We start from the raw sequence: 27,211 nt of genomic DNA on the forward strand, positions 1-27,211 counted from the left end.
AGCCTGGGAAGGGAATGCTTTTCTGGGACAGAATTAGAACTTCAGGTGCTTGATCTCTGCTCAATCTCACATAATAAGAAAGGAGAGGCGTGTTTACAAGCACACACACACCAACTTAAATACTTGGTTGGTATATATTCCTTACTTTCTTAAGCACTGTAATTTAGTTTTGACTCAGACAGTTAAAAATAAATTTTTAAGGGTTCCCTGTCAAAATCTTTTAGAAGATTTTTTTCCACTATACAAGCAGGGTCATTGTGTTGAAAAAATTACATTCTGATGAGCTCTGCATTTCTAATGTGCACCAAGCACTGAAAATGCAGTAAAGTGTGTGTGGCAGGGAAGAAAGGAGTGTGCCTGGGACTTTGATGTGAGGAAGGGGTAGCCTTATGGCGCTGTGGCATTTTTGTTTCAATCACTCCCTTCCCATCACCCTTTTTCTCCTTTCTTTACCTATAATTGTACTCAATTTTCATTTCGTTTAAAAGAAGAATTGGAAGTATGGTGGCCTTACATCAATAGCAGTAAGGAATTAATGCCCCATGGGAGCAGCCCTCAACCAATGACCTCTGGAGTTGGTGTGTAAATACCCCAGGTCCTTTATCCCTCGGGAGGGGTTCCACATGGCTCCCAGAGTTCCCCCAGTGGAAGCTGCTTAATCCTCCACTCTATGTTTCTTCTCCCTATGCCAATCCCTGCTCCCCTACCAGTGTACACTACTCTCACCTCCCATATAAAGTGCTCATACTTGTATCTTTAGCTTAGTATCAGCCTCTGGAGGGACCCAAAGTAAATCATGTGTCTTCTGGGTACTGAAATGTTGACACAAATCATCAAGTAATGGCCACACTGCCCAGGTTCCCTCCTCTGACAACACCTGAAGCAGTTCTCTGTCTTCTTCATAAAATCCTGAGTTGCACGGCTTTGCTGAATACAAGCTGATCCACATTTTGCAATGATAACTATCAGCATTTTACTAGAGTTTAACTGGAGCCTAAACATATAGACAAACTAATTCTGTACAAGGAGTTATCAAAATGAGAGTTTCTTTACATTAAGGAATTAGTGAGAGGCCAGGAGGCTGAGAGGTCCATCTTTGCACGAGCTGTGGGCATGTCTGCATTCTGCTTCTTACTCTGTCCCAACCTCCCTTCTCTTCAGAGTATCCCTCATGTTCCTGCCCTCCACATTGGCTCTGGAGTTGGTTACTTCCTTGTTTCAGGATCCTTAACAATTTTCAACACTTCTCTGATGATTTTTTGGTGTTTCCAGTTATAGAGGCCACAGCTCACCTGATGAGCAGGATATTGACTAATGTAGTTAATAATTTTCATTGATGCTATTTATGAATGCCTCCGTGTGGTGTATCTTCAAAATACCTTGCAAGGTTATGACTCACATGCTCATCACCCACTCCCTGCCCCTCCCCTCCCAAAGCCATCTCTGGGAAAGTAAGGTTCTTGCTGAGGACAATGAGGAGCCATTGAGCCATTCCTCAGATGCAAGTGAATGACATGGTGAAGAGCTGGGAAGACATCCATCCCTTGGAGGCAGAGACCAGTTTACAAATCTCCAGTGTCATTCAGACCATAATTGCAACGAGTGCAATAAAGAAGGTAATATGAGGAATGACCAGAGACAAAAAGCAATTGTATCTTTTCAGAGGAAAATGTGGTTATTTCAAGGATGACAAATCAACCCATAGCACTGATGATGATAATCATAATTACCAGGATTTTTTACTATCCATTTTGTGCTAAGAACCGTATTTCCTTAAGTTGTCTCGAATCCTTCTTCCCCAACACCAACCCTCAAAGGAGGATATTTTACTTCTTCTTCCTCTCTGTCCCTCACTCCCTCTTTCTCTCTCCCTCCCTCTTTTTCTTCCTCCCTCCTCCTTTTTTTCTATAGCTGAGACTACCAAGACCGTGAGTACTTAGATTGTTTGATCAGGGTCACAGCTACTCCATAACAGAACAGGAATTTGAGCCCAGATTTATCTGGTTCTAAAATTTATGTCTTGTATTCCTTGACTTTTTTAAAAAACAAAAATAGAGAGTTTGAAAAATTCTTTCATGGTGAAGTATGAAAACAAATTACCAGCATTTCTGCATTTGAACTTCTGTACAATTAGCAACAATAGTTACTGAGAACTCACTGAGACATCTGACCTTTACAAAATAGACTTTTTGTCTTCTTTACAAGCAATGACAAATTCACCCACTCAATAAATATTTGTTGAACAGACTGTGTGCACGAGACCTCCTAGAACAATTGATCAATTATGGTCTTGAGTCTAGGATACTCATAGTTGAACCGCCTATAAGGTCTTGAAAAAGAAGTGGTGATTGAAAGAAATGTAGTTTTTAAAAAGTCACTCTAGCCATATAACAAGTACCTGGGAACTTTTCCCTCACCATATGCAGACTACAGATAGTGGGTTTGACTAGGAGGTCCAACTTCACGTTGTACAAATATGGACCAGTTTTAATATTTCCAGTTAATGCTTTCATTTTGTTCGTTGAGTCACCATCTGTGTGGGTAGCCAGAAACTAGATAGCTTAGAGAGATCCAGTAAATATTTAGTCATTTATATTTTAAAACTTAGTCCAGTCTAGTTTAAATTCTGGCTTCCAATTAGCATAGACAAGACTTAAAAGCAACTCCTAGGATCTGCTTGTGACAGAGAAAGGCAAGGCCTGCTTGTGAGATCTCTCTTTCTCCCCTCCCTCCCTCTCTTCCTCCCTTCATCCCTTCCTCCCTCTTTTCTTTCATCTCTCTCGCTTTCTCTCTCACTCTCTCAACTTTATACGTCCTCGGCCATGAATGGAGCCTCTCTTTCCTCCCTACCCTTAGAAATGCTTGTTCTAAGCAGTACCTGTGATCACCTCCCTGGGACTCTAAGCTTTCAGAGGCTTCACAGTGGAAAGGACTGGACAGAAAGAAACCACAGATTAAACAAAACAGGCTGCTCAGAAGGAAAAATACACAGGAAGGTATTTCAAAACCACAATACTCAATGCACTGATTTTTGTCTATGTTTCCTCCGACCTCTTGAATTTAAGAACACATCTGTGTTTTTACCACCTTCCCTGAGACAATGCCTGGTTTAAAGTAGGCACCCATGGCTGTTTGTTGAATGAAGGCAGTCAGCAGGAGGTATCAGCTGTTGTGAGACTGACCAGCCCAGGTATTATTGAGAAAATGTGTCCTGACCTGACTCTTGATGAAGACATATGACATGTAAGGGTCAAAGGTGAATGAAGAGGGCGAAACTTCCTGCTTTCAATTGAAAGGCTGAGTATCAACCATACACCGGGCATTGCTACTTGGGTTCACTCAGACTTAGTGAAGAATAAGGAATGTTTCTGTCCTGAGGATCTCATAGATTGGGGGAAGGGGCAATATAGTGAATCATAGTGGGTTTTGTTATTTTTTCTTAACATGCCCAAAACCTATAATGGAGATATGATGTTATCATGTTATAATAAAGATAATGAGATAGAGATGTGCAGGTACTAGATTTGTGGGATCAGTGTGAAGTTGACAAAAGAAGAAATTCCATTAATAATCTGGGAAATCTGAGGAGGAAGGCCCCCTCCCATAGGGTGGGTGAGGAAAGCTATCAGTAGTTGTCATCTCCAGCATCCACACATAAGGAACTAATGTAACATGTCATATTCTTCACCTTGAAAGTTCCACCAAATAGTTAGGCTTCTATCAATTTGCAAGGTGCTAGAAAATTATTGAACGCTCTATGTATATTTAGAGATATTGAATAAGACAGCATGAAAGATTTTTACTATTAGATAATGTATGGTGATTAATTCTCATTTGGAAAAATTGGTTTTGGGAGGTTAAAACTGGAATTAATAAGGCTAAGGAATTTTGCTTTGACTCACTGCTCACTCTCAATACAAACTGAAGTTCTCGGGGAAGGCGTTCCTGGCAGAACGAGAAATAGCGGCCATTTGACAAAATTCTATACCTCATAGAAACTGCTATAGAACACGTAGAAACTGGGAAAAATTTCCACCTGACATAAGACTTGAGCTCTAAATGGTTCCTCTCCTTTAAAACAAAGCGACAAAATAGAAATAAAAGAAAAGTTAGGTGTCGATATGTGAAAAAGAATCCCTAGGCCGGTAATACCCAATATAGTAGCTACTAGCCACATGTGGCTACTATTAAAAAGTACTTGAAATGTAGCTAATCCCAAATGAGATGTGCTAGAAGCGTAAAACCCATGCTGGATTTCAAAGACTTAATGCAAAAGAAGAAGGAGAAAAAAAATCTCATTAAATTTTTAATAATGATTACCTGCTGGAATGATGATATTTTGGGTATATTGAGTTAAATAAAATATATTATTAAATTAATTTTACCTGTTTCTTTTTGTGGCTACTAGAAAACTTAACCTTATTCGCCGGGCATGGTAGCTCACGCCTGTAATCCCAGCACTTTAGGAGAGAGGCTGAGGCTGGCGGATCACGAGGTCTGGAGATCGAGACCATCCTGGCTAACATAGTGAAACCCCATCTTTACTAAAAATACATAAAATGAGCTGGGCGTGGTGGTGGGCGCCTGTAGTCCCAGCTACTCGGGAGGCTGAGGCAGGAGAAAGGCTTGAACCTGGGAGGTGGAGCTTGCAGTGAGAGGAGATGTTGCCACTGCACTCCAGCCTGGGTGACAGAGTGAGACTCTGTCTCAAAAAAAAAAAAAAAAAAAAAAAAAAGAAAATCTCATTCATGTAGTTTGCACTATTATCTGTTTCTCAGTGCTACTTTAGACTGTGAGATTTGGAACATTCTCCACCCACCCTCCTTTTTTTTTTTTTTTTAACAGGAATTGAGAAAGTTTTCTATTGAAGGCAGTTGACCTGCTTTAAAAGAAAATCACAACCACATGGGAATATAGAAGAAACTTAATTTCATTTTCTCATGTTTTGTTTTCTTTTTGTAAGAGAAAGATACCTGAAATGTCATGCTCAATTCATCTTAAAATTTAGAACAGAGAACATAAATATCTTTTTTTGATACAATGAACAAAGGCTCAAAATCCACTTCAGTTCAAGTAACGCTGATTAAAGGAAGGGAGCAGGAGGATGTGCTGGGGAGAATGAAGAGTGCTATATTTTGGATATTTGTCCCCTTCAGATCTTATGTTGAAACTGGATTCCCAGTGTTGGAGGTTTCACCTCATGGGCCTCTTTTGAGTCTTGGGGGTGGATCCCTCACGAATAGATTAATGTCCTCCCCCTCACCATGCGATCTCTGCACATGGCTCCCCTTCCCCTTCAGCCAAAAGTGGAAGCAGCCTGAGGCCCTCATTAGGAGCAGATGCTGGTACCATGCTTCTTATACAGCCTGCAGAACTGTGAAAGAAATAAACCTCTTTTTTTTTGTTTGTTTTTGAGACGGAGTCTCTTTCTGTCACCCAGGCTGGAGTGCAGTGGCATCATCTTGGTTCACTACAACCTCCACCTCCCAGATTCAAGTAATTCTCCTGCCTCACCCTCCCGAGTAGCTTGGTCTACAGGTGCGTGCCACCACGCCTGGCTAATTTTTGTATTGTTAGTATAGATGGGGTTTCACCATGTTGGCCAGGCTGGTCTTGAACTCCTGACCTTGTGATCCACCCCCCTTGGCCTCCCAAAGTGCTAAGATTACAGGCATGAGCCACTGTGCCCGGTCTCTCTTTTCAGGTATTCCTTAGGTATTCCTTTCTAGCAACACAAAAATGGATGAAAGCAAAGAGGTAATGACTCATTATTGATTTCAGAGTACTAATTTTACACTCATATTCCTAAAAACCTCAAAGGAAAAAAGACATGCATGAGACAAACAAATATCTTCTTATACCATATATCACTTACCCATGATAATTACGGCTACTCAGATGAATTACCCCAAATTATATGCAATGACTGTACCATTCAAAGTCTATGGATATCCTGTGGATAGCCAACTATCTGCTATCCATAGTAGACTCTGGTACCATCATTGCACATAATTTGGGGTATAACAAGACATTCTTCTGTGTATAACAGGATATTCCCTCCTTTGAGCACAGCATGGATTTTTCTGGTCAGGAACAAAGGTTTATTGGGGAAGGAGGAGGAGTAGCCACAGGGTCCATTTGAGCTTTACCCCCAGTACAACAGGTGTGATTTGGTCATTTCTGTAGCTGCAGGGTCGGCACTGACACACTCCAGCACAGAGCAAAAGAGAAAAGGCATCAGACTCAGACTCCCTGGTTCACGGTTTTCTCCCCAGGTTAGTGACGGGGGCCAAGGGCAATGCTGAGAGCTGCAGGCTTTCCCTTGGTGTACCCATTACCACATATTACCAGCCCACTGTCTAATGCAACTGTTAAAAACTCTTGTCAAAAGTCTTGGACAATGGTTTCCACTTCTACTGCCAACCCAGAGGCCTGGAAATGAGTTATAAAGCATCAGCTTAAGTTCAACACTGTCATTGGTACTATATGTAAACAATGTTTATAATTTTAGGCAATCTACAAAGCAAAATAAGCAATGAAAAAAAAAAAATAAAGAAACCACTGACTTAGGAGATGAAATTGACCCCCATGCTTTTATTCTAGCTCAAACTTCACTTTTCATGGGTGATAAAACTGAGACAACAAGGGGTTGAGTGATTTTCCAAACCATATCCCCAGTTGGGATTAGATTAGCTCTTAGTGTAGCTCCTCTTAGTCTCCCAGGGCTCCTTGATCACTCTGTAGTAGTTAAACTCCTAGGTAGTTAAACACACTTTGGGCCGGGCGCTGTGGCTCACGCCTGTAAATTCCGGCATTTTGGGAGCCCAAGGTGGGCGGATCACGAGATCAGGAGTTCGAGAACAGCACGGCCAACATGGTGAAACCCCGTCTCTACTAAAAATACAAAAATTAGAAGGGCATGGTGGCGTGCTCCCAGCTACCCAGGAGGCTGAGGCAGGAGAATCACTTGAACCCGGGAAGCAGAGGTTGCAGTGAGCTGAGGTCGCCTCACTGCACTCCAGCCTGGGTGACAGAGCAAGTCTCCATCTCAAACAAACAAACAAACAAAAAACCACTTCAGGGCATTCTAACTCACCATGAATTACCTGTTTTTAGTTCCTCTTCTAAGCATACTAATGACTGCCCACAGTCTGTTAAATATTTGCTGTACTGGATTCTACTTAAGAATCCTGTGAATTATTTTCTTACCAGATGAGTTGAATGCTTAAGCAGAATCAGCTGAATTTTTTCCCAACCCTGTCTCTGTCAATTGTCCTTGTTATTATAATTGTCGTCAGCTGAATTTTTTTCCAAACCTGTCTCTGTCAATTGTCCTTGTTATTATAATTGTCTAATTAAATTAAATATAAATTAATGAAAATTAAATTTAGAAAGAGAATTTTCTCTATAAAAACTAACCTTAATGCTTTGAACATTTCTAGGAGAACTGTAAAGTTTTGGGGAAAATAATCTTCAAATTCCAGAGGGATTCTGCTCTCTCATGGTTTTCTTGGTTTTGATTTAAGATCTTGCTTCGTTTAAGAAGAAATTGAGGTGGGAATTGAACAATGAGATCACTTGGACACAGGAAGGGGAACATCACACATCGGGGCCTATTGTGGGGAGGGGGAAAGGGACGGATAGCATTAGGAGATATACTTAATGTAAATGATGAGTTAATGGGTGCAGCACACCAACATGGCACATGTATACATACGTAACAAACCTGCATGTTGTGCACATGTACCCTAGAACTTAAAGTATAATAAAAAAAGAAAAAGAAATTGAAGCTGGGAACTACAAAATACATATTTTTGTTGTGGTTCATGTATGAAAGACAATACAAAACTTCAATCAGCTGTCTCCAAAACCAAAGAATAATCCTGGCCCTGTATCAAATGTTGGTAAACAACTTTAAATGTGTATATTTTGATAAATCACACAAAGTATGTATCATTTTTGTAGTGTATCTTAATCATATTTGTATTTTCTGATCGACCTGCTAGGTATTTGTCATATCGCATAAGATAACAAGAAAGCTACTACTGTAAAAGAAAAGGAGAATGTATTACCAAGTATAAAAGGTTAAGACTGGGCATGGTGGTTCAAGCCTGTAACCCCAGCTACCTAGGACGCTGAGGCATGAGAATTGCTTGAACCAGGGAGGTGGAGGTTGCCGTGAGCCGAGATGGTGCCACTGCTTCCCAGCCTGGGTGACAGAGCGAGACCCTGTCTCAAAAAAACAAAAAACAAAAAACAAAAAAAGCCAACATCCCCGCAAAAGTATTTTAGAGCTTTACTAAAGTCAGCATTCTTTAATTCAGTGTTCATGGCAACTTCGTAGAACTAGGCTACTATGAATAACGAGGCTGTGTTTGTCTTTGGACACGACTAATTTGCATTGCCATCAATTATCTACAGGTTACAAAGTTGTAAAATAGTTCAAAGTAAAAGACATAGATATCCCATAAGCATACTCTCTGGGCAAAACACCCAGTTACCTTTATGCCAACTTCAAAATCTTTCACAATGTTTTCTGACATGAATATTTTTCTTGGTCACTGGGTTGGTTCAACTGTTTTGATAAAACGAAATAAACAGAAGCGTCAGTCTAAGAAATAAGTTCTTTTAAAATATCTACTTGCCTACTAAATCCTAATCCTCTACCATGTAAAAGTAATGTGATCTCACTTGTAGTCACATTTGCATGTATTAATCATTTGATGATTTTTCTTGGGAAATTATGAGGCAAATGAAGTCAAAGGTAGGTGAGGAAGTATTAGGGAAGAGAAAGCAGGAGGTAGACAGATAAATGAACTCATTCAACCCTGGAACGTCTCAGGAAAGCAGATAAGATTTAGCCATTTTGCAGAAGAGGAAACACAAACTCTTATAAGTTAAATAATGCTTAAGAGGTCACGAATGAATAAATGGATTCAACTCAGTTCTTCTGGATCCAAGTCATCAGGGCTCTTTCCACCCACAAATACCCTCTCTATGTTCTATCAGGAGTCACAAAAACCATTTGTCCCGCCTTTTCCCTCTGGGTTGGTGGTAATGACTGGAAGGCTGATTCACAGTCTTAGTGCATTATATGAATGTCTCTATATCAAGTATCCTTATTTGTTGTGTGAAGCTCTGTTTATTTGTTTATTTTTATTTATTTACTTATTTTTGCCTACAGTCTCACTTTTGTTTTTTTTTTACCTTAGAAAGAGGAAAGGAAAGTAGAATTGTTGGGCTTGGCTCTGAGAAAAAAAATAAAAACAAGCTACAAGTCTGCAGAATCTAGGAAATGCTTAGAGTCAGAAGCTGAGCATGAGAGCTTAACAAATGCCCGATACTCATGTGTAGTTAGATGTTTTTGTTTCTTTTGTTTGTTTACTGTTTCTGTGTTTCCTATCTGTACCACGATGTAATCTCCAGAGGCCAAAGTGAAGAAACAGCTTACATAACTGTCAATTCTTTTGGGTTTTGGATGAGTAACAGGTGTTTAGTAGTTAAAAAAATTACTCAGCGGTTACACCACCAATTTCTCAGTCTCTCAGCTGTCAGTCTTTAGATATCTGGCTGTGTGTTCGTCAAAACTGTCCTTCTTAAGTCTAAGTAGTACTCTCTGATTTTAGATAGTAGGTGATAGGCAAATAGATAAATGATAGATAGAAGATGCTAGATGAATAAACATTTAGATAATAGATAGATAGATAGATAGATAGATAGATAGATAGATAGATAGATGTTAATGACACATACGTATATACCTACCTACCTACATAAAAACATAGTATAAATATTTCTTTTCCTTTTTTTAAGTTCAGGGGTACATGTGCAGGATGTGCAGGTTTGTTACAAAGGTAGATGTGTGCCATGGTGGTTTGGTGCACAGATCATCCCATCACCTAGGTATTAAGCCCAGCATCCATTAGCTATTCTTTCTGATGCTGTCCCTCCTCCCACCCAAACTCCAACAGGCCCCAGTGTGTGTTGTTCCCCACCATGTGTCCATGTGTATCATTTAGCTCCCACTTATAAGTGAGAACGTGTGGTATTTGGTTTTCTGTTCCTGCGTTAGTTTGCTGAGGATAATGGCCTCCAGTTCCATCCATGTCTTTGCTATTGGTTACAAAGATACTAGTGCCATACAGATCCTGAATTTTCTCTAATCCTCATTTACCTGACATATGTTATACTTAAGAACCTGTTTTTGCTGCAAATATGATCAATAGACTCTACATTTTATATATAGGTGATACACAAATAGGCGGGTAGCATTAATTCATTCCAAAAATGACAGTATGATGAGACAGTGATCTAAGGCAATGGCATACTCAGAATGACAGAAAATCAATAATTCCATCAAGGAAATCCAGGAAAGGCCTCTATATACCTGTTCTTTTATATGTGTCATAAAGAAAAGCCAAAGGCATCTGTGAATACAACAACAGATGTAACATAGCATGGTGGCTTTTTACTTAGCCAAAGTGGAGCTGGCTTTCCAGACTTCCCTTCTCTGTTTAATTCTGGGTCAGGATTGGCCATAGGGAAATGTGCGTGAGATTTCAAAGGTGGCAGTGAGGCAATAGCCATTACACCCCTAAGGTCAAGGTAGGGCACCTGGTGTCGCAGCAGCTTCCCACTTGGGTGCTGATTTGTGAGCTCCCCTGATGGCAAGGGCAGCGGCTGGGCCTCAGGTGTCCTGGCTCCTGCCCATTTCCTCCTTCTGCCTGTCTGCATCCTGGGCCAGGTGCAGGTGTGCCTTGTGGGGTGAAGACTGCCAGTTTCTTATCACAAGCCACCTACATAGCTGAGGTTGAAGGTAGAGAGACAGATGTAGGCTGGAGTAATGAACTTCAAGTCGGGAGACTGGATTCTGGTCCAGGTATTACCACAGCCTCATTGTGTATTCCTGGAATATCACTTGACTTTTCCGTATCTCTGTTTTGTCAGATTACATGAACATTAGCTGCGGCTCCAGCTCAAAGTTTGAGAATGTTAATAAAACACCTCCAGAGCATCTACAACTTATTGAGACATTATGTTCACTTCGAGTTTTAGAATTAGAAAAAAGCAGCTGGGCGCGGTGGCTCACGCTTGTAATGCCAGCACTTTGGGAGGCCAAGGAGGGCGATTTGAGACCAGCCTGGCCAACATGGTGTAAACCCCGTCTCTACTAAAAATACAAAAAATTAGCCGGGCATGGTGGCACATGCCTGTAATCCTGACTACTCAGGAGGCTGAGACAGAAGAATTGGTTTGAACCCAGGAGGCAGAGATTGCAGACAGCAGAGATCGCACCACTGTACTCTAACCTGGGTGACAGAGCGAGACTCTGTCACAAAAAAAAAAAAAAAAAAAAAGAAAGAAGAAAAAAGCTAGGAGAATGTTTTAGTCAAATGAAGCTATGTATCTAAGATCCCCATTAAAATATAACTTTGCATATTAATTTTTTGCAAAGTTTGAAATTAACTTTGAATCATTCAAAATAGCAATCTAAATATTCACTGATGAATGAATGAATTAAGAAAATGTGGTATCTACATACAATGGAACATTACTCAGCCTTAAAAAAAAGAAGGCAATTCTGCCATTTGTGACAACCTGAATGAACCTGGAGGACATTATGATAAGTAAAATAAGCCAGACACAGAAGACAAATATCTCATGACCTCACTTACATGATGAATCTTAAGAGTCAAACCCACAGAAGCAGAGGGAGAACTGTAGTTGCCAGGTGCTGCAGGGAGGGATTAATAGGAAAGAATTAGCCAAAGGTTACAAAGCTTCAGTTATACAAGAAGAATAAGTCCTAGACATCTACTGGATAGCATAGCGTCTACCATTAGAAATGCTGTGTTGACCGTTAGAAATGCTGTGTTGTACACTTCAACTACTTGCTGAGGGCAGATCTTATGTTAAGTGCTCTTATGACAAAAGAATACAAATAATAATAATAAAGAGGGCAGGAGGAAACTTTTGTAGGTAATTAATAGGTTTATGGCATAGCTTGTGGTGATGGTTTTCACAAGTGTAACTTCTCTCCAAACTCATCAAGTTGTACAGATTAAATATGTACAGCTCCTTGTATGTCAGTCATTTCTTTGTAGTTTAAAAAATTTTTAAAAATTAACTTTGTTGACTTGATGCTGAAGTACACTTTTGTTATAACATGTTTAAAAATTATTAATATGGGATAAGTGCACAGTGTCATGTTCCATATGACTAACTCCAAAAATCTAAATTCCCAGAGCATATGTGCCTGTGAAACAGCCCAAAATATCAATTGCTGTAAGACCTGTGCTGTCCTAAATACCTGTAGGTGTCTGAATTACAGGAATCCTGCAATCGTGACACAGCACACGTTTATGCTCTGTTCAGTGAAGGGTGGCAGGAGAGTGTCTGCGGGTCATCTGATAGCCGTCCTTTCTTTGCCCTGCGCATTTTTGATAATTTCCCAGGACATCTCATCTGAGCCATTAGGGTACAAACATTTCCCAGGAGCTCTTTCATTCTTATACATCAAATAGCAGAGATGAAATGTAAAGTTGGAGTAAAAAGCAGATTGGCATGATTGTAGGATAGAATAGGGGCCCTCTGACAACTCTTTTCAATAAGAAGACAATGGGGTGAACTCTGGCAAGACCGCCCCACCCGCCCCACAGTGAAAAGCTGCACGTTGAAAACATGCTGGTGAGATAATTTTATTCGTCACCACCATCTCAGTACCATGATCCATCATCAAAGAAGTCATGATGGTGTTGATAAGAGCTACTGCAATAACCCCACCTTGCATTTCCAAGGGGCCCATTTCTGAGCTGCTATTGTGCTATTTCTCCCCCCATTTAATGACACAGATGTCTACATCCAAACGCACCTGTGTTTAGAAACATAAGGTTCATTATGAGAACAGAGCCCTGAGCCCCTCCTGACCATTCCTCAGGCAGGAACAATGGCCACATACATATAGCCGTAGAGCCAGCCAGCCCCGGAATTAACTTCCTCGATGGCAGATGTGTTTTTGGACTTCAAAATTCTAAACCAGTAAGAGCAAATTACAGGATTAAGGGATTTAATTCTTATTACATGAGGAATGCATGCACATTGATTCTTTTCTGCTAGCGATGGGTAAACAATGGTTTTCATTTAAAACACAAATATCTCATTTAAGAGAAAGGAGGGGGAGGGCAGAGAATAGAATGTGTAGGTGATTCTCAAAGGGTTGAAGGAGCTGAGGGGGCATATCTGTCAGGGGTCTGGTTTCTTACAAAGTGAGAGTGAATTTCTTTCCATTTCTTAAGCATTTAGTTCAAGAGTTAAGCAAACATCTTTTTGGCATCTAATCTGTATCAGGCACTGGGGCCATTCTTGGAGAATTTTTAGTACAGCGAAGAAGAAATATTGCTTCCTCATCCATTTTGCTCATCTCCCTCAGCTGCCCTTAGCTTATTCTGTAGCATCAGTCTTCAGGATGGTTGTTTGTGTTACCAGGAAATGTGAATAATTTTGGCGAGACAGTTTCCAACACAATTCCTTTGCAAGTACAGAGGACTCAGAAACCAGGCAGAGGCCGTCGTGAACGGTAGGGTATGTATTCCGGGGTACTTGGGCTCAAGGTCAGTGCTTCCTCATCAATTCAATAAATGTTTACTGAGTGCCTGCTAGATAGAAGGACCTGCCTGTATTCTAGGAAGGCAGACAGACAGTCTGCAAGTAAATAATACACAGAGTATCTGATAGTTGTAAGTGTGGTGAAGAGAATACAACTGGGTGATGTGACCAGGTGAATGGGAGACTCATTTAGCTAGGATGGTCTAGGAGGGCTTCTTTGAGGAAATAACATTTAAACTGAAAACTGATTGACGAAAAGGAGCCAGACACGCAAAGAGGAAAAGGGAAAGGGATTCCAGGTAAGGGGAATTGATTATGCAAAGGCCCTAAGAGAGGAACCCACTTGGCCTCTGCATGACGTAGAAAGAAGGTCAGTGCAGCCAGGATCAGAGCTGGTGTTAGAGAGATGACAAGATCTTACAGAGCCTTGTAGGCCCTGGTGCAGAATTTAGATTTTAATTTATTTTGGTGTTTCTCAAACTTTAGTGTTTGTTAAAACACAGACCAATGGAACAGGATAGAGAACGCAGAAATAAGGCGCACACTTACAACTATCTGATCTATGACAAAGCTGACAAAAACAAGCAGTGGGGAAAGGACTTCCTATTCCATGAACGGTACTGGGATAACTGGCTAGCCATATGCATAAGATTGAAATTGGACCCCTTCCTTACATCATGTACAAAAATTAACTTAAGATGGATTAAAGAGTTAAATGTAAAACCGAGAACTATAAAAACCCTGGAAGACAACCTAGGCAATATCCTTCTGGACATAGGAACAGGCAGAGATTTCATGACAAAGATGACAGAAGCAATCACAATAAAACCAAAAATTGACAAATGGGATCTGATTAAAGAGCTTCTGTACAACAAAGGAAACTATCAACAGAGTAACAGATAACCTAGAGAATGGGAGAAAATGCCAACTATGCAGCTGACAAAGGTTCAATATCCAGCATCTATAAGGAACTTAAATTTACAAGGAAAAAAGCCCTCATTACAAGGACATGAATAGACACTTTTCAAAAGAAGATACACACACAGCCAACAAGCATATGAAAGAAACTCAACATTACTGATCATTAGAGAAATGCAAATCAAAACCACAATGAGATACCATCTCTTGCCAGTCAATGGCTATTATTAAAATGGCAAAAAATAACATGCTAGCTAGGTTTTGGAGAAAAAAGAATGCTTATACACTCTTGGTGACAGTGTAAATTACTTCAACCATTGTAGAAGATAGTGTGACAATTCCTCAAAAACCTAAAAACAGAAATACCATTTGAACCAGTAATCCATTACTGGATATATACCCAAAGGAAAGTAAATTGCTCTATCATAAAGATGACCCATGCACACGCATGTTCACTGCAGCATTATTCGCGATAGAAAAGACATGGAATCAATCTAAATGCCCATCAATGGTAGACTGAAAAAAGAAAATGTGGTACATATACACCATGGAATACTATGCAGCCATGAAAAAGAATGGGGTCGTGTTCTTTGCAAGAACATAAATGAAGCTACAGGCCATTATCCTTAGCAAACTGATGCAGGAACAGAAAACCAAAGCATGTTCTCCCTTATAAGTGAGAACTAGATGACGAGAACACATTAACACAACAGAGAGGCCTATTGGAAGGTGGAGGGTGGGAGGAGGGAGAGGATAAGGAAAAATAACTAGTGTATACTAGGCTTAATACCTGGGTGACAAAATACTCTGTAAAACAGACCCCCGTGACACAAGTTTACCTATATAACAAACCTGCACATACACCCCTGAACTTAAAATAAAAATTAGATTAAAAAAACCCAACACCACAGATTGCTGGGCCCATCTCTAGAGATTCTTTAGTGGGTCTGAAGTGGGCCCTAAGAATTTGCATTTCTCCAAGCTGCCATGTGATTCAGATGATGCTTGCTCACAAACTACTTTAGAAACCAACAAAAAAACTTTATTGAGAAATAATGTACATATCATACAATTTACCTATTTTAAAGTGTAGAATTTAGTTTTAGTATATTGATGGATATGTGCAATTGTTACCACAGTTAATTTTAGAATATTTTCACCCTGCAAAGAGAAACCCTTGACTCTGTAGCTACTTCCCTGCCCTGCTGCCACCCACCCCTCCCCAGCTCTGTGCAATTACTCATGTACTTTCTATTTCTATAATAAAAATGCCTCTATATAAAATGCCTGTGCTGGGCATTTTGTATAAATGGAGTTATACAATATGTGGGCTTTTGTGACTGGCTTTTTTCATTTCGCATAATGTCAAGATTCATCCATGTTGTAGCATGTGTCAGAACTTTCTTCCTTTTATGGACAAATAACCTATAATCTTCCATGATATGGATATACCACATTTTATTTATTCATTTGTTAATTTATAGACATTTTGGTTGTTTCCATCTTCACTGACCATACTTTGCTTGACACTCATCTAGAAGCAGTTGGAGAACACTCACACGAATTGACATATTTAAAAAACCACTCAGCTTGCCATGTGGAAAATGAGCTGCAGAGAGACGGGAGTGGCCACAGGGATGCTGGTTGGTAGGTTACTGCCCTGTCAAAGCAAGAGACCATTGTGGTCTAAACCAGTGTGGGTGATAATGTTAAAGAGAGATGGAGGTGCAATCAGCAGGGTTGATTGATGGATGAAATACGAGGTAGTGAGAAATCAACATAGTGCTGGGTTCTGGACTTAAACAACTGGGCAAAGCACAGTGTTATTAACTCAAATGAGAAGACTATTATTATTATTATTTTTTAAGATTTCTGGGGCACTGTTTTGTCCTCAATGTGACCATTAAGAGGGTGTCAGTCCAAATAAATGTTTCCCAACAATAAAGAACACTTTTTGATGAATGACTACTAATTCTATTTTTTTCCTAATACACCACTCAACCAGTTGTGCATGTTGCTATATTGTGTTTGTCGTATTATTTGAAAATATTCAATTCTGCTATAGAAAACAAATGGGATAGATGCAAATCATAGATGTATAGGCAAGTAGCTTATGAGGAATATACAGATTCATGACGTGTTAGATACAGATATGTTAGTAACCTGGGAGACATGTTATGCATGGACAAAAACAGTCTATGTGCACTACACAAAGAAACAAAGGGAAGTAGGGTGTGCTGTTAACTTTAGGTGTCAGTTTGGCTGGATTAAGGGATACCTAGCGGGGTAATTAAGCATTTCCTTTGGGTGTGTCTGTGAAGTGTATTCAGAGGTGATTGTGAGTCCGTGGACTGAGTAGGGAAGACCCACTCTCATTGTGGGCAGGTGCCATCTAATTGGCTAGGAGCATGGATATAACAAAAAGGCAGGGAAAAGGTGAATTCTTTCTTATTCTCCTGGAGTGGAGACACCCTTCTCTTGTCCTTAAATATCAGAAGTCCAGGCCTTTGGGCTCCAGGACTTGCTCCAGCATCCTCCCTCAGCCCCATCTCAGCTTCTCAGGCCTTCCCTGTCACACCGAAAATTATACATTATCTTGCTGCTTCTGAGGCTTTTGGAGTTGAACTTCTTAGCCTTTATAATCAGGTGAGCCAATTTCCCTAATAAATATCTTATCTATCTATCTATCTATCTATCTATCTATCTATCTATCTATCAATCATCTATCAGTCATGTATCTATCTAATCTATTCATCCATCCATCCATCTACTTATCCCATTGGTTCTGTCTCTCTGAAGATCCCAGACTAATACATAGGGCAATAGAAACCAAATATTCATGAGATATACGAGGCTCTGAATATTCATGACACCCTAAATATACATGAGTCACAGAGGCACTCAATATTCATGAAGCCTTACATCAGCTACCCATTAGTAACATCTATTCTGGCCCAACTTGTCCTCTCCCCAAAAAAGGCAGATACAATCTAAAGCTATTTATCAGGCTCACAGGCAAGCTACAGCTTGCATCCGTGCAATAGAGTGTGTATTGTTGGCTGTTACCTCTTTCATTCACTGGGCTTGCATTGGGCTTGCCGAAGCCTCACTCTTATGTTCTTAACATATGCCTGTCAGTGGGAAGGCTCAGGCAGCAAAGAGAAAGAGAGAGACGGGGCTGATCAATACTGCACAACTGAGGATTGTAAGAGTGTAGTCCTTCTACCCTTTGTGTGACTGGGGTAACTTCTTACCCATCTCTTTTCCTTTGCTTCTGACTAATGGTTTTAAATTGAGTCAATAAACTGTGTGACTCAAGGATATTAATTTGGTTTTGTCCAAATTGGTTGGACATTAATTTGTGTCCAAATTCGATTGGACATTAACTTGTGAGTCTTTCTGTTCTGTGACCACTGGGGGTCTACTTGGAGGCCACCATCCAGATAAACTTCCTGTGTGATGTTACAGACTGTCACATATCAGAGAGCAAGAGAGGAAGAAGGCCACCTCCCTGAGATCCAGGGATGGAGATGACATGGGATTTGTTCTCAGTGCATCAATCTTGTGAGTCAGCCACACTAACTTTAAAGATTTCCTCTTTCACTCATATTTACCCAGCAATGTCCTTGTGTTTGAGGACTACTAATCTGAAATCTGATGAATATATAATATTCACCTGTATTGATTATCCCAAAAAAACACATCAGTGAACCACTTGCACAAAGAAGGTAGCTACAACACCAACAACGCAAATGTGGAGTGAATCTATTTCCTTAAGAATTAGCGTAACTGTGACAATTTGTAAGAAAATGCTGAACTCAGAAAAAAGCAAAAGCAAAACCAAAATGAAACAAAACAACTGATAATCAAACCTGGTTGAAAGTAAATGTTCAAGGAAGACTTACTCAAGGAGGCTGAGGCAAGAGGATCTCTGGAGCCCAGAATGTTGAGGCTGCAGTGAGCCACAGTCGTGCCACTGCACTCCAGCTTGAGTGACAGAGTGAACCCTTTCTCCAAAAAACAAAAAAAGAAAGAAAAAGAAAGACTTGTTCCTTACTAAGAATCAAAGTGCCAAAAGAGGAGAATAACATGAAGGGTTAGGACTAATTGCTCTCCTCTCTCTATTGTCACCCTTTGAACCTCTTCTTTGGAATGTATTGATAAAATTTTACAAAAATACAAGATTTGACGTTATTCCACATGTCCACAAAAACCTATAGAAAACCCAAACCAAAAGATTCACTGTAACAGATAAACACTAATAAAATGGTTAGAAAATAGTTCAGCAAAGGAGAGGAAGTCAGAGAATTCAAGAAAGAAAAAAACAAAACGTTATCCTAGTGATGAGAGGCTCTTGGCACTTACAATTTTCCATTTGAAATTTCATTCTCCCACTGTGGATTCTGAGAGCTGTCTAACACTTTTGAACAGATTCTAGGTTGGAAAGCAAGGAAAAAAAGTTTTCCATTCAAAGTTTCCACCTTTCAAATCTATTTCCATTTCTTCATTTGGCACAGCCAATATTGGATCTGGGTCTTTGTTCCACGTCCATCTGGGGGAGTCATTTGGCCAAAATAAGATGGTTAGCAAATTTTTCCCAGATAATTTACATTACATATTATGTGGCAATTTTGTCCACGTTTAAGAAATACATTTTCAAAGGGACTGGTAACATAAAGTCAAGTACTTATCAGTCATATTAATTTTTGCTGATGAAAACCTTCTACGTGCTTTTACATGTCATCTTGCTATGTTATCCTCAACACAACCCTGTTTAGAAGGTAAGATAGGATGATGTATCATGCCAGGAACTCTTATCTGAGAGATGCTTGAATAGTGCTTTCATCTAAGGGAAGAGCATGCCTTCCTTACTCATATCTTTCTGCATGTTCTGCCAAACTTCATGAGCTGGGTACACAGATGACATCTAATGCAGTATAGGAGGGGCCATCAGTGCATCCACCTTAACTCATTCAGGGGTTCTGTCACTGCCATGTGTGAGTCCCAGCAGTAAGAGTGAATGATGCTGTCAAACAAGAGCCAATATTCAGGACGACTGACATTTCACCCTAACATCTAGAGTCTTGGTGGCTTCGCTGCAATTATGTTGAGAAATAATACGCCTCCCACCTCACAGATGGACACAAGCTTCTCTGCAGCTCATGCCAGATGATGGCCAGGACTCTCCTATCAAAATAAATGGATATCAAAATCACCTTCCAGGAGGAGCATGAGACATGGGACTACTAACAAGGAAGTGCAGGATGGTCAAGGATCTTCAGACAATCATTCTGGGAAGCTTGAGGTCATGGTTAGAGCTTAGAACGGGGACTTTGAGAATTGACTGCAAATCCTGCTCCATTACAGACAAGCTTTTGACTTTGGAAGAATCTCTGATTTCCTGATGAAAATGGAGAATCTGAGCCAGACAATTTCCAAATTCCTTTCCAATTTCATCTCAAAAAACAGAATCACTGAAAACTGAATTTGTTCTGCAATGTGCAGTTGACATAACAGGAATTGTTACTTCCTCAACAAAACATCATACTTCTACTTTTAAAATAGAATGGAATATAACCCCATTACCATGACAAAGACTGGTCATAGCCATCCTAACACAACCAGACTAGATGCAAGAACTGTTGCAGCAAGGAAGGAAGCCTAGGATCAAAAGAATTAACAGACGTTCTGACCTACAAATTCAGTGTGGAGGCTGCCTCTGTGAGGAGGCGAATTAGCTGCTCCGGGCTTCAGTCTGAGGAGAACAACAGAGCCATTCTCTTGAGTGGGACATCAGGATCCCAGACAGGGGCAGTCATGCCAACGTAGCACAGAAAATCTCATTTGGATAGATGATTAATTTCATCCATGAGAGAGAAAAGAGATTCGGGGCGTTTGACTCCTGGGCATATTTGGGTGGAAGGAGACTGTATAGTGATAAATGAACAATTGCCAAACTTGTAACTAAAACATGCATTCTTTTTAATAGCTTCATGTATTGCTGAATCGGGTAGGGGAACCAGTGCTGATGGAAGCATATTTCTCATCCAAATGTATATAGTATCCTCTCTCACTTTTCAGTTTCTGCAAAGTCCCTTGGGAACCAGGCTTGGCATTGTGACTTGGGCTGGCTGCATTTGGCTGGGGAACAATTCTGGAACCAACACGCCAGTTGTCCAACACCTAGGGTGCTGTCAGCACTCTGAAGATAGCAACCCTAATCATATTTGTTTTGGCCTGTCAGCCTCAAGGGCAGATGGTTGTCATGCTGACTGAGAGAAAGGTATTGTGACAGGAGCCAAAGCTAGCCAGTAAAGGACCTTGAAGCTTCCACACAAAATGACTATTTCTAGAAACTTTCTAGATATTTCTAGAAAATGAGGCAGCAATCCGAAGATCAAAAGTTTTCTCAAATTCATGGTGCAGCAGGACTCAGGTTTGAATGGAGGCCAATGGGAATGTGACGTAACAGGCTCCCTCTTGGGTAGAGGTAGCTTCACCACCCGGACCTTGGAAAATTTGATCCCATCCCCTCATATCACGTGAATTCATCTGGTCAATGTGGCTTTGGGGAACGGTCAACTTCTCTTGCATGAGTTAGGGGGAAAACCTTCATGAGGGGTCCACAGAGTGTCATAGATGACCCTGAAGTTGCTGGACTTATATAGGCTTTTCCTGAGAATTCAGTAGCTCCCAAGAGAAAGAGTGACCTGGGGTTCCACAGGGCCACAGTTCCTGACGGGAGCAGTTCTACTTTTCCACATTCTTGATGAGTTCCTCTTTGGAGGAATTACTCCTTGTTACGAGATGCAAATCCGAAAATATTTTGTTGGGCACCTATTTGGCACCCAGCACTATGGGGGGCACCAGGAGAAGACAGGATCCTCAAGGATCTCACCACCTACTCATGAACTTGAAATCCGATTAGGTGTTCACGTGCTACTCACATCATCCTACTATAACATAGGAATGTCAGTGGACCACTTAATAACACTCATAAATGAACATATTGCCATTTCTAGTAGTACTTGTATTTTCTAGCTTAGCTCCTAACCTTACATATATGAGTTTTCTAGGGCTGCCATACCTAATTTCCAGAAACTGTGTGCCTTAAAATAACAGAAAGGTATTATCCCACAGTTCTGGAGGCCAGAAGTCTGAAATCAAGGTGCTGGCAGGGTGCCACTTCCTCTGGATTATGAGGAAAGATTGTGACTCCTTCAGCATATGACAGCTGCCAACATGGGCTTTTGGCTCCATCACTCCAGTCTCTGTCTCTGTGGCCACATTGCTTCCTCCTCTTCTCCTACCTGTGTCTGTCTTGGGAAAATATATGTGATTGCATTTAGGGGTAATTCAGAATACCTTTTCTCATGATCTTTAATGTGATCGCATTGGCAAAGACCCTTTTTCCAAATGAGGTCCATTTAGATGTTCTAGGAATTAGGACCTGGACTTACTCTTTTGGAGACAACTATCTAGCCCACTTCATCTTATAATTTATAGTTTTCAAAGAGATCTCACATGCACCATTTTATTTTATCACCTTAATATATTTACAATCCTAGAGCTTGAAAAAAGTACTCCAACTTCGAAGCCTTTCCCAACTTTGATTTTAAAATACAATTTTCACAACTCTATGGCTCACCAGCCTTTTACTTGCCCTAAAAGACGGGAGACAGCCCAATTTATGCTGACCTTTGTCATCTACTTCCTCTCCACGTCGGTAAATACTTTCAGTTCTTTTTCATCTCCCTCTTCTCATTACAGCCCTTTATAACTGAGCAGAGTGGGACTAGTGCAGAGCAGCACAGGACACACAATTTAATGCTTGTTTCCTGCTATTAGCTGCCAAGCCGACTATGAAGTGTTTTTTGGCCTCTGGCCTCTAGCTCTTCTCAAGATCTGTTAATGAATATGTTAGCTTTCCATAGCTGCCACAAATGACCATAAATTTAGTGGCTTAAAATAATACAAATGTATTATTTTATAGTTCTGTCGGTCAGAAGTCTGACATGGGTCTCACTGGGCTAAAATCGAGGTTTCAGCGGGGCTACTTTCCTATCTGAAGGCCAATGTGGGGAGAATCCATGACCTTTTCCAACCTCTAGAGGCAGCCCACATTCCTCCATTGGCTTGTGGCCCCTCCCTGCAGTTTCAAAGCCAGTGACGTTGTATCTCATCTGGATAATCCAGACGAGCCCAGTCTAATCTGAAAGACTGGACGTTTACTCACATCCATAAAGTCCCCTGTGCCATGTAAGGTGACACATTCAGAAGCTCAGGGATTAGAGTGAGGGCCTTCACAATGGGTGAGCACCAGGTCAAGCTGACAGAGAGTGCAGTCTTATTTTTCCAGCACAGAGTTTAGCTAATACAGCTCAGCACGACACATCCGCTTGGGATACTTCACCTCTAGACCATTGAAAAATGGCCTCAGCCAAGGGCCAGGGCGGCGAGGACTGGCATCGGAAAGCCCACGACGAGAAAAAGGGCAAAGCCACCTTGAGCACTGGCTGTGGCTCATGGTGGTGTTTGCTTAGGTTCCCTCCCTTTCCTCCCACTTCTGTGCCTTTGTTTCCCTTTTCTTTCTTGCCTCCTCTTTCCTCTATCCCCTAAGCTGAAAGGTGCTGGGAAATATTTCCTGTGAAAGTTTGCCTATTTCTCGTCCTTGAGATACAAACTTCCCTCGGCCCAGCATGTCCTTAATGGATTCCTGCACTTACCCACAGTCCTCTGCCCAGGCAGGGCGAGGCAGGCGAACCTCGGCTTCTCCTTGCTCATCTCTCACCCTTTCATCATGTGGGCGAACAGAGGCTTCCTTAAGGGCCATGAAACATCCTAGAAGAACAGGCCATTGTGTGTTATCAATGGAGGCTTCAGAAACCTCTGGGTCAGGGTTTTTTTAAAAAAAAATTTTAATAGGGAGGTGGGGAGTTTCTGTCTCAATCAGACAATGAGGACATTATCTTTATTTAAGAGAGAGAGATTACAATCAAATCCGAAACACTCCTTACAGCTTTATCCTCCTGTTTGCTGTACGTTGAGCACTCACACTCTGTGGATCCCAAACAATGTAAAAGGGAAGGAAAAATAAAAGTGAAAAGTAAATTCCATTCCCACAAAGCAGATTTTACTTTTAAATATGTTCTTTATCTTCATTTTTCACACATACACACACACACGGAAATAATGCAGGTGAGTTTTTGATATAACTACGCTCTCAGAATACCTCTTATATGAAATTAATTATAGGAGTCGGGGCACCAGGGGAAAGGGAGAGGAAAACGCGAGACGGTGCAAACGGCGTGCCCGCCATCTTGTTTGTGCCCCAGTTTCGCGCATGCGCCGTTCTCCAGGACTCACGCTTCCCGCTCTCCGCTTCCCTCCACGGTGCCTGAGCCTCTGCATTGCCCGACTCCGCAGGAGCGCCAGGGCGGCTCCTGCTCTTCCTAGACTCCCTGCAAAGGCGTTTGCCGAAATGTCCACAGAAGGAGGATTTAGTGGTACTAACAGCAGTGATGCCAGCAAAGCCTAAGTCCTTCTGGCCTCGGGTCATGGAAGAAGTCCGGAATTTAGCAGTGAAAGATTTCTGAGTGCACGAACTCCCACTGGCTCGTTATTAAGAAGATTATGAGCCGGGCGCGGTGGCTCAAGCCTGTAATCCCAGCACTTTGGGAGGCCGAGACGGGTGGATCACGAGGTCAGGAGATCGAGACCATCCTGGCTAACACGGTGAAACCCCGTCTCTACTAAAAAATACAAAAAACTAGCCGGGCGAGGTGGCGGGCGTCTGTAGTCCCAGCTACTCGGGAGGCTGAGGCAGGAGAATGGCGTGAACCCAGGAGGCGGAGCTTGAGGTGAGCTGAGATCGCGCCACTGCACTCCAGCCTGGGTGACAGAGCAAGACTCCGTCTCAAAAAAAAAAAAAAAAAAAAAAAAAAGAAGATTATGAAACTGGATGAGGATGTGAAGATGATCAGTGCAGAGGCCCCTGTGCTCTTTGCCAGGGCGGCTCAGATTTTTATCACGGAGTTGACTCTTCGAGCCTGGATTCACACACAGGATAACAAGTGCCAGACTCTACAGAGAAATGATATCCCCGTGGAATTTGATCAATTTGCTTTTCTCCTCCATATTGTTCCAAGAGATGAACTGAAACCTCCAAAGTGTCAGGAGGAGGTGCTGCAGTCTATAACTCCTGCTGAGCTAGTCCAGTACTATTTCACGCTGGCTCAGCAGCCCACCACCGTCCAAGTTCAGGGGCAGCAGTAAGAGCAGCCCACTGCCAGCTCCATGACCACCATCCGGCCTGGGCAGCTCATCATCGCACAGCCTCAGCAGGGCCAGACCACACCCGTGACAACACAGGTTGCAGAAGGTCAGCAGGTGCAGATTGTGCAGACCCAGCCACAGGGTCAAGCCCAATAGGCCCAGAGTGGTACTGGATGGTCCGTGCAGGTGACGCAGCAGATCCTCACTAACACAGGAGAGATCCAGCAGATCCCAGTGCAGCTGAAAGCTGGCCAACTGCAGTGTATCTGCTTAGCCCAGTCTGTATCAGGCACCCAGGTTCTGCAGGGATAGATCCAGACACTTGACACCAACTCTCAACCGATTACACAGACAGAGGTCCAGCGAAGACAGCAGTAGTTCAGCCAGTTCACAGGTGGACAGCAGCTCTACCAGATCCAGCAAATAACCATACCTGCAGGCCAGGACCTGCCCAGCCCATGTTTATCCAGTCAGTCAACCAGCCCTCCGATGGGCAGGCCCCCCAGGTGACTGGCAACTGAGAGCCTGAGCTGTCAAGGCCAAGGACATCCAACACAATCGTTGCCATACAGCCCCAGGTCATGGGCACAGCCTCCCTCCCCAGAGAACCTGACTAACCTCAGTGCCTCCTGCAGGCTAGGGCGTTGGTGCACTAGGCCCCATGCCTGGGGGCCGAGATTCTCCAACAGAAAGATGCAGTATTTTTTGTTTCCTTTTTTCTCCAAGGAATCAATATTTCAATATGTTGAGCTGTGTGTCCAATGCTATGAAATTAAAATATTAAATCACATATTTTTTGGCATTTTCTTGAAGAGTGTGGCTGAAGAAATATTTCTCCTTTTGTTTCTTACAGCCACTTCTTTTAAGGAGCAAATCTGCCCGTGGGTGTGCGATATTTCTTGACCCTTGGAACAGTTGCTGCCCCCAAGATTTGCCATGTTGTTCTACCCTCAGATTGAATTAGGTAATATGTGTAGCTGCTTTTTCACTAGTGGTCCTCTCCCCATCCCTTACTCTTACCACGGAGCTCTGTGTATTTGCATCCAGAGGCCATGGAAACAGTCCTTGCATTTAAGAGACCGATTTATTCCCCATGGAGAGTGGGTGGGTTCATTGCCACACTCTTTTCTCCTAGGGACCCAGGAGTCTAGGACTTTAGGCATTTGCTGCCCACCTCCCCTTTATTTTTTAAATGCATTAAAAACTGTGCTAGTCCCCTTTCCATGGTCTTCAAACTGCATGAAATGCAATAAATCTATTTTAGATTAAAAAAAAGAAATTAATGATAAGACCTTATCTTACTCAAAAGTTAGTCCTTAGATTTAACACAGTAAGAGTTGCAAAATAGACATATAGTTTCAGAAACATGCATGCAACTGATTGTTTTTGATTGTAAAATTTCTTATTTCCTTAATCATAGGAGTAGAAATGTGGATTTAGCTATCCTGTAGATAGCCACTGCAAAGGTGAATTTAGCCCACGGTTTAATGATTGGACTATATTCCTTTCTTTATTCATCTGAACATTTCAACCAGATGGAAGCACTGTGCTAGGTGTTGGGGACAAAATGATGACTAGGCCCATCCCGGCTTTGAGAGTTTCACAGTTAATAATTTCTAAATAATGAAGTAAAGACAAAGAAAGAGAAATCACAGGGCCCCATGAGAGAAAGAGAAGAACATAAAACTTACCTTGAATGTGAAGAAACTTCAGGAAGGAAGGGATATCCAAGCTGCATTTTAAAAATCAGCAGAATTTCCAGAAGGTGAACGGAGAGTAAGAGAGTGGGGGCTGAGAAGGTGAGCAAAAGGGAAGACGAAGAGGAAGAGCAAGAATGAGAGCGGCGGCATGACTTGAAAAGGACCTCAAAATGCTGGGTGTTCCTCAAGCACTGCATTAGAGCCCAGCCCGAGAGGGACGTGCGGGACTGTGTGCACATCAGGTTTGTTGTCTGTGTAGCATCTTCTCCCCCTTATTCTGGTAATGGCATCCTGGTTTTCTTTTCTTTTGTTTTCTTTTTTTTTTTTTTTGAGACGGAGTCTCGCTCTGTCGCCCAGGCTGGAGTGCAGTGGCGCGATCTCAGCTCACTGCAAGCTCCGCCTCCCGGGTTTACGCCATTCTCCTGCCTCAGCCTCCCAAGTAGCTGGGACTACAGGCGCCCGCCACCTCGCATGGCTAGTTTTTTGTATTTTTAGTAGAGACGGGGTTTCACCGTGTTAGCCAGGATGGTCTCGATCTGCTGACCTCCTGATCTGCCCGTCTTGGCCTCCCAAAGTGCTGAGATTACAGGCTTGAGCCACCGCGCCCCGCGGCATCCTGGTTTTCTTTGGGGGGAATTACTCCTGCTCTAACTTGTTTATGGTTGGGGGTAGGGCTCTACCTAACTCAGGGCTTCAAAGATGAGCACATGACC

The 27,211-nt window shown here is 41.8% G+C and overlaps 1 long non-coding RNA gene and 1 pseudogene across 5 annotated transcripts in view; one reads left to right on the forward strand and one right to left on the reverse strand.

The window, feature by feature from the left end:
- Nucleotides 1–23,925, reverse strand: part of LOC105498777 (uncharacterized) — a 49,141-nt gene extending 25,216 nt beyond the window's left edge. For 2 of the 5 annotated variants that reach the window (XR_011612362.1, XR_011612361.1), the window contains exons 1-4: nt 23,756–23,925; nt 23,250–23,364; nt 11,676–11,734; nt 8,502–8,575 (exon numbers count right to left, since the gene is read on the reverse strand). This is a non-coding gene — a long non-coding RNA (uncharacterized lncRNA). Of the gene's footprint in view, nt 1–4,881; nt 5,375–5,397; nt 8,576–11,675; nt 11,735–23,249; nt 23,365–23,755 lie in introns of those variants that run through there. The other 3 variants (XR_011612365.1, XR_011612364.1, XR_011612363.1) reach the window with 3 other exon arrangements.
- LOC105498776 (nuclear transcription factor Y subunit gamma-like) lies at nt 23,896–25,477 on the forward strand (annotated as a pseudogene).
- Nucleotides 25,478–27,211: the final 1,734 nt, after the last annotated feature.

This window comes from Macaca nemestrina, chromosome 14 (genome assembly GCF_043159975.1).
Source record: "Macaca nemestrina isolate mMacNem1 chromosome 14, mMacNem.hap1, whole genome shotgun sequence".
NCBI classification, from domain to species: Eukaryota; Metazoa; Chordata; class Mammalia; order Primates; family Cercopithecidae; genus Macaca; species Macaca nemestrina.